Genomic DNA, 9,038 nt, shown 5'->3' on the forward strand with positions numbered 1-9,038 from the left:
GGTCCTGATGGGATTCCAATTCGGTTTTACAGAGAGTACTCTTCTGCATTGGCTCCTTACTTAGTTTGCATTTATCGCGAATCTTTTGCCCAACGTAAAGTCCCGAGCGACTGGAAAGAAGCGCAGGTGACGCCTGTATATAAGAAGGGTAAAAGGATGGATCCTCAAAATTACAGACCAATATCCTTAACATCGGTTTGTTGCAGGATTCTCGAACATATTCTCAATTCGAATATAATGAATTTCCTTGAGACAGAGAAGTTGCTGTCCATGCATCAGCACGGCTTTAGAAAGCATCGCTCCTGCGAAATGCAACTTGCCCTTTTTTCACATGATATCTTTTGAACCATGGATGAAGGGTATCAGACGGATGCCATGTTCCTTGACTTCCAGAAAGCATTTGACTCGGTGCCCCACTGCAGACTCCCAAGTATGTGAGTGGCTCGAAGACTTCTTAAGTAATAGAACCCAGTATGTTGTCCTCGACGGTGAGTGTTCATCGGAGGTGAGGGTATCATCTGGATCAACAAGGACCTCATTACCTGAACTCAGACCAGGTACCGAGGAGTGGGCCTTAATGCCCGTCAGCCGGCGCAGACCACCCCAGACGACAGAAGAGGGAGTAAAACTGTTAAAGGAGCTGGTGAAAGAGGCCCAACAAGCTTTTTTGCTGTCTTTGATGAATCTACGGCATTGCGCTCGGAGTCGTTTGTATCCAATACAATTCGCCAACGTAGGATGGCGGCGAAAGGTGCGTAAAGCATGTCGTCGAGCACGGATAGCGTCTCTACAAGCCTCCTTCCACCAGGGGACGGAACCGCGACGTGAAGAAGAGGTAGTACGAGGAATGGAACGTTCGGCAGCATGGATGACAACAGCCGTGAGGTATTCGACCTGACTGTCACAACTGAGAAAATCATGGTCCGGAATGGTCGCCAGGGAGGAGTAAAGTCCCCAGTCAGCTTTCGGTATGTTCCAGCTCGAAGGACGTGGGGATGGGGTGTGGTGCAGGATACGAACGACACAGGGGAAGTGGTCGCTCGAATAGGTGTCACAAAGGACATACCACTCGAACCGACGGGCAAGAGTGGTAGAACAGATCGAGAGGTCCAAGTGGGAGTAGGTATGAGTAGAGTCCGAGAGAAAAGTCGGGGAGCCAGTATTGAGGCAGACAAGATTGAGATGGTTGAAGACATCCGCCAAGAGGGAGCCTCTCTGACAGGATGCAGGAGAGCCCCAAAGGGGATGATGGGCATTGAAGTCGCCAAACAATAAAAACGGCGGAGGAAGCTGAACAATCAGGTGCATCATGTCAGCCCGACTAATTGCGGATGACGATGGAGTGTAGATGGTACAAATTGAAAAAGTAAAGGCAGAAAGAGTAATATGGACAGCTATTGCTTGGAGGGGGGTGGTCAATGGGATGGGATGGTAATAGACATCGTCCCGAATGAGCGACATGACCCCACCATGAGCTGGAATACCGTCCACAGGGGTGAGGTCAGACCGCTCCGAGGTATAGTGGGGAAAAGCAATACGATCAGTTGGGCGCAACTTGGTTTCCTGGAGACCAAGGACGAGCGGACAGTGCAGGCGGAGGAGCAGTTGTAATTCCTCCCGATTAGATCGAATACCTCTTACGTTCCAATGTAACAAAGCCATCGCTAGTCAGAAAAAAGGGGGAACGAAACGGGTGAAGAGCTGGTCACGTTGACGGCCACGGAGGGCCAGGTTTCGAGGGAACAACGCTACAACCGGCGGGAGGCGGATCCTGTTCCATCGAGTCGTCGCCAGCTGCGGCCGCTTTCCCGGGTTGCGTAGGAGGGGCAGCATCATTCGCCAACGAGAGGCCAGCTGAGCGCCTGGCAGCAGAGCGTCCCGGCGAAACTGAGAACGGCCGGGAGCAGCGACTCATGGATGGAGCGGCAGACGAAAAACGCTGGGGTGGAGAGGGGGATAAAGACTTCTTCTTGGAGGCCTTCTGGGAAGTCCAATGAGGCACGGGGATGGTGGGCTGGACCCGAAGAAGGTCCTCACGTGCGGGGTCTGTTTTGGAACGCCAGACCTCGGAAGCCGGGGTCTGGAACGTTTCCCCGATGGACGCCTGAGAAGAGGATCGCTTCTCAGGCGGCGGATGGGGGAGGGAGGAGGAAGGGTGGCCCCTGGGGCAGAGGGGGCAGGGGCCGCGAGGGAGGAGGATTTGGAAGGGAGGGATTTGGGAGGCGGAGGCAGAGACCCCGGATGGGGTGAGGAGGTGGAGGGGGGACAGGATAGGGGTGAGGATACTGTGGAAGGAGTGGACACGACTGAGGCAAACGAAGTTGTCAATGTCACGGGATGGAGGCAATCATACTTCTTCCTGGCCTCAGAATAAGAGAGGCGATCCAAAGTTTTTAATTCTTGAATCTTCTTCTCCATCTGATACGCGGGGCAGTCTAAAGATCTAGGCGAGTGGATGCCAGGACAATTGACGCACCGAGGTGGTGGGGTGCATGTATGTTCCTCACGAAGAGGACGTCCACAATCGCCACAAAGGGGCTCAGCCTCACACCGTGACGACATGTGCCCAAAGCGCAAACACTGAAAGCAGCGCATAGGAGGCGGGATGTAAGGTCGCACCGGTAGCACATCACCTTTACCTTCTCCGGGAGAACATCCCCCTCGAAGGCGAGGATAAAGGCCCCAGTGTCGATGCGACGGTCTTTGGGGCCGCGCTGGACTTGCTGGACAAAATGCACACCTCAGCACTCCAGGTTGGCCCTGAGCTCCTCATCAGATTGCAGCAGGAGGTCCCGATGAAAAATAACCCCCTGCGTCCTATTCAGTGCCAGATGCGGGACAATGGACACTGGGATGTCCCCTAGTCGGTCGCACGCCTGGAGCGCTGCTGACTGAGTGGCAGAGGTGGTCTTTATAAGAACGGACCCCGAACGCATTTTACTGAGAGCCTCGATTTCCGCAAAGATGTCCGCGATGTGCTGGACAAAGAACATGGGCTTGGAGGTGGCAAACGTCCCCCCATCGGTCCGAGAACAGACTAAATAGCGGGGGAAGTACTTCGCCCCAAGCCGGATGGCCTGTCCTTCCTCCCAGGGAGTGGCCAAGGGGGAAAGGGCAGGAGAACCAGAACCAGAGACAGTACCTTTCTTTTTAAAAGACTCGGCCGCAGAGCGACCCGATACGTGTTGACGTTTCATCTGCGAAACGTCCGCCCCAATACCACCCACTCCGACCAGGGGCTCTCCCCACGGGCGCCACCCAGCCTCAGCAAGGGCCACCTGGCAGGATGACCGTTGCCGGGAGTCCTGATGCCCCAAGGGGATGGGCATCTATTCCTTGGCCGACATGGGGAGGGTGCAGCTCAGGTATCGGCAGTACAACCTAGAGGGTACATGACGACCCCACCACAACGGGCTGGCTACCGTGCTGGATTTCGGGTGCCATGGAAAGTCCATCATTATCGTAGGTGCAGATGGGGACGCACTATGGGCGTAACTTGTGCAACCCATCAGGCGTTTAGGCCCAATGTGAGGAATAGTGGGTGTGGTTACAATGCTGAGTGCCAAGGTCTTAGTGCACTGAGGACCAGTGAGACACCACGTAAGGCGTCCTTCCCCAAAAGGCTCGTACTTCTGTAGAATTTTGAAAAATGGAGGTCAAACCCCAAGGGGGACCATCACATGGAAGGCCGAAACGGTTGAAACTCCTTTTAGTCGCCTCTTACGACAGGCAGGAATACCTCGGGCCTATTCTTACCCTGGACCCGCAGGGGGGGGGGGGGGGGATGTGAAACTGTTACCCCTTTCTTCATAGTTCACTGCACTATCAATTAGGCTATAGCTTCCATAGGATACTCAACTCTTCGAATAAGGATACATTGTGTAAAGAACGTATATGCAAATGCTGTTATTTGATATTTAACTGTGAAAACTGTATAAAAACGATGCGCTTTTGATAGATCATCATAGGTGTGGTGGATTGTGGAAAGATGCCATCCCCATGTTCGGATAGTTAGTAGTTTTAGTAATTTTACAGTAAACAAAAGAGAAAATTATATTTCAGGAGCTGGACGCCATAAACCGAAACAAGAATCTCATTTGTTACCTCATTTACATGTCACATTTTTGTATGTTTACAACAACTGTCGGAAAATAAAAGTAGCCATAGGTTTGGAATTAAACAAAGGCAAGAATTTCACCTCAACATTATGCAACAGTAATCAATCATTACAAATTTGTTCAAGTTCGAACATTGAAGTAAGTTGCTGCATGACAGACTCACCAGTGAATCTGAATGTTACAATTTACGTTGATGGGCGAAAACTGCTGTTATAGCCCCCCCCCCCCCCCCCAAGCTCAAGAGTTGTAATATTTCAGAACGACCAAGAGGTACAATTTGGGAGAGAGGGGTGACTGATGCTGAAGCTTGTAGAGAAACACAGGCAAGTGTGTCATTGACTTTTGTTACATCTAAGCCACATAGTGGATCTTATGCTGACTCAGGAATGGCGCCACACACTATGTGTGAGTGGGTCAGCACCAATGGCAATGCCAGAATCTGCAACGCCGGCACCCGGTCGCCCAGCCTCGCAGACACAGGCTAAGTGGCCACTGCGTTAGCTGTTCTCCAGCACGGAACACGGCTGACTGCTCCCTCAAGCATGATCGTGGACCCCGTGTGGAGTGCTGAAGGAAAACAGCTGACCGCCATCATTGTAGTGAGCCTTAGCGGCTCTGACCATCCAAACAGGGTGGCTCGTGCAGAGACTGCAGACAGCTCTGCCCCCAGGAGGCCCTGTGTTTGCGCCTCAGCCCCACCCCTGCAGACTGCAGTGTGCAGGATGGTGCCAACCAGAGAACAGAAGCCAGCAGTCCACTTGCCCTCATGCCGTTGTAGCTCTGAGGTGCAGCGCACCCGACCACAGCTCTGGAGCCTCTGTTCTGTGGAGGTTGGAAGTAGCTTCAGCAGTTCATTTGGCCTCAAATATCCATCAGCAGGAGGTTCTCGTGGTTGGCCTGCAACTTAAACAGTCATCATTCTCTCCAGTTCTAGATTGGACTGGGTGGCAACATGGCCTCCAGGCTTGCTTATTTATATGTCTTTTTCCTACACCTCTGACGTAGTTCCTCTGAAGGGGACAAGTGGAGTACTTTTTAATAATAACAACGTCAGCTTTCCTCAGCCCGCTTTGGCCCCTACACACACAAGTCACAATGCACTGTTTGAACTGCAGCTTATGGGTTCTTCACAGCATGTCAGTACCCTGTACTGCCCTAATTACTTCACATTTGTCTATAGTGCCCGCCAGGCTGTGACTTCTTGCATGTATGCAGTATCACAAATCTGCCTCATAGAACTGTTTGCAAAATATCAACATTGTTCACACCTTTCATCAAATGTGCCAATCGGATCCTTAAATACTGCATTCAAGCCGTAGCTGTCCGAAATTTATAATAATTCCCCAAATCCAAGCCTGTACTTACTCATGGCACAGAACTGTAGCTACTGCACAGAATTGAGCTTTCCTTGCAGGCTGTTGGTTTGCTCTGCAGATTTTCGTCAGTGTGATTCTCCTTCTTCCTGCGTCTTCAGAAGGAAGCCTGTAAAGTTTCCCTTTAGAAGGAAGCCTGTGAAGTTTCCCTCCAAACTTGGACTTGAAATGTGTCGACAAATGCACAGCACCATGGAGTTATTCAAACTGAAGTTACAGAAATACATTATAATTCCTATATTAAATGAGCAATAAATATGACCAATGTAGTTGTAAATAACCAACACTGCAGATGGCAGTAAGTGGTGCAAACAAAAGAATCGCCATATTTCCCAGTGCAGCATGACAACTTGCCATCTACTGGGACCACCAGGCAACAGTGGAGTCCTCTACGTGAGTTGATTTTATTTCGCAATATGAGTCTCATAGAAAATTGTTGGAAGGAACAAATGTCTCTTTTTCTATATCAATTATGTATTTCTAGTTTGTTAACTACATTTCTATAAACAGGCATGTCTCTAAACCATTTATGATGAGAAGAGTTCAGAACCAATAACATTTGTGGTAAACCATGGTTAATATTTGACAGAACTGAACAAAATGCCAGACCACTTCCAACGATGTCACCAAGGCCAACCACTTCGCATCCTACCTGGATGACACATTCAGCATCCCACATGATTACATGATGGATCCTTTTATGTATGAACATACCAGCACAACTATCCCACCCCTCACACCAAACTTCCAGTACTTACATAGCACTCATGAGCAGGACTAAACGTGCCAACAATAGTCGGCGACTTTACACAAACACTCACTAAGAAGTGGAACACTGTGCCCAGTCGTGATACAGTTACCTACCGCCCACATTGAGGAATGTCCCAGAGCTTATAATGAAGCCCTCGCCATCGTTTACACTACCATCCTGTACACAGGCTATTACCCAGGGCAGTGGAAAACGTTCAGAGTCCTCCTCTTACTGAAACCTGACATTCACCCTCGCAGACCTCATCATAGTGACCTATCATGTCACATCAGTTTTCAGCAATATCTTACAAACTACTCTTACCCAACGAATTTGTAAGCACCTTGGAACCCACCTACCCATTCCCAGTACGGCTTTTGTCCAAACTATTCCATCAACGACCAACTTATTTCCCATTCCCCCCTATTGTCCCCTCAACTGAATTAACGGAAGTCCGACATATTTGTGTTCATCGATATCCAGAAAGCCTTCGACTGGGTATGGCGTTCTGGACTGCTCTTCAAGCTACAAACCTATGTACTCCCAGTTACCTATGTCCACATTATATCATCCTTCCTCCAGCACCATCCTACATATGTCACAATCAACCATGCCCGCTCCTACATCAAGGCTCTGTCTCTCACCCGTCCTTTACACCCTGTATACTGTGGACATTCCCATACTGCCACCTCCAACATACCTCCAGCAACATGCTGACAACACTGCCTACCTAACCATTCATCATATCCTTCAACTGTCCCATGTCTCCCTCCAGTGCCACCCATATCTCCTAATTGAGTGGTGTAATACATGGAAATTTCAAGTCGACCCACAGAAAAGCCAAGCCACCATCTCTGGTCACACCACTCAGCGTTTCTGTCCTGCACATTTCCACCTCCCCATCTACAACTAGCCCATCCCTCTGACTAACACAGCAAAGTATTTAGGACTAATTCTCGACAGAAAACTAACATGGAATGCACATCTCCTTACCATCCAACACAAAGCCCAACACTGATTAAAACTACCAACAGGACACATCTGGGGTCTACATCCTTCTACAATTATCGTCACCTCATTCGCTACCTACACTAACATTGCTTGGATCTCTGTCTCACCTAAATTCTATAAGTCTATTGAAATCCTGGAAAGATGTGTACTCCGCCTCAATTTCCACATCTGCTTACCTTCCCAAACTCGCATCCCATACCAACTCATCCACTAGCAGACTTTCTTCTCTTCCTAGAGCACCTTCAGATCCAATACATTAATCGTAAAACACAGTCCCAGCATCCAATTTCCCACACACCAATCACCAATACAGGCACCCTGCTGCATCACTACATTTGTATTCCACCCTCCATGCACTTCCATGCCTTATTCATCCTGTCCCTCCGAAATTTTGACCAACTCCCACTCCCGAACAATAATATCCGTCCAGAGATATACCTCTCTCTCCAACCTCATTCACAATGCTCCACCTCACACCATCATTCATATTGCTGACTTCAAGTCACGACCTGCGGTTCTACAGGGCCCCAGGGTCATACTCATCATCGCATCTTCATCATGGCAACTTTTTCGTATGTCACCTTGCATCACCATTACGCCATGACATAACGTTTTGAACATAGCTGCATCGTCAGCGGCCGTTTACAAAGTAAAATTAAAGCAATAACAGCCCTCAGTCACAAAAATGAAGTCTTTTGACCCAGGTTTCAGCAACTACTAAGAGTGCCATCATCAGAAGTAAAACATTCAAACCAGCATGTTACAGCTAACATAAATACGGGGTTATTACAAATGATTGAAGCGATTTCACAGCTCTACAATAACTTTATTATTTGAGATATTTTCACAATGCTTTGCACACACATACAAAAACTCAAAGTTTTTTTAGGCATTCACAAATGTTCGATATGTGCCCCTTTAGTGATTCGGCAGACATCAAGCCGATAATCGAGTTCCTCCCACACTCGGCACAGCATGTCCCCATCAATGAGTTCGAAAGCATCATTGATGCGAGCTCGCAGTTCTGGCATGTTTCTTGGTAGAGGAGGTTTAAACACTGAATCTTTCGCATAACCCCACAGAAAGAAATCACATGGGGTTAAGTCGGGAGAGCGTGGAGGCCATGACATGAATTGTTTATCATGATCTCCACGACGACCGATCCATCGGTTTTCCAATCTCCTGTTTAAGAAATGCTTCTGCTTTAGCCTTTTCCGTAAGATTTTCCAAACCGTTGGCTGTGGTACGTTTAGCTCCCTGCTTGCTTTATTCGTCGACTTCCGCGGCTACGCGTGAAACTTGCCCGTACGCGTTCAACCGTTTCTTCGCTCACTGCAGACCGACCCGTTGATTTCCCCTTACAGAGGCATCCAGAAGCTTTAAACTGCGCATACCATCGCCGAATGGAGTTAGCAGTTGGTGGATCTTTGTTGAACTTCGTCCTGAAGTGTCGTTGCACTGTTATGACTGACTGTTGTGAGTGCATTTCAAGCACGACATACGCTTTCTCGGCTCCTGTCGCCATTTTGTCTCACCGCGCTCTCGAGCGCTCTGGCGGCAGAAACCTGAAGTGCGGCTTCAGCCGAACAAAACTTTGAGTTTTTCTACGTATCTGTAGTGTGTTGTGACCATATGTCAATGAATGGAGCTACAGTGAATTTATGAAATCGCTTCAATCATTTGTAATAGCCCTGTATTAAGCGATAAAGCTTTAGTCACAAAATTTTAAAATAAAAAACATAGGAGGCAACCCACTACGTGCTGCTCACACATGTCGAGCTGCTGTGG

This window comes from Schistocerca nitens, chromosome 11 (genome assembly GCF_023898315.1).
Source record: "Schistocerca nitens isolate TAMUIC-IGC-003100 chromosome 11, iqSchNite1.1, whole genome shotgun sequence".
Classification (NCBI taxonomy): domain Eukaryota; kingdom Metazoa; phylum Arthropoda; class Insecta; order Orthoptera; family Acrididae; genus Schistocerca; species Schistocerca nitens.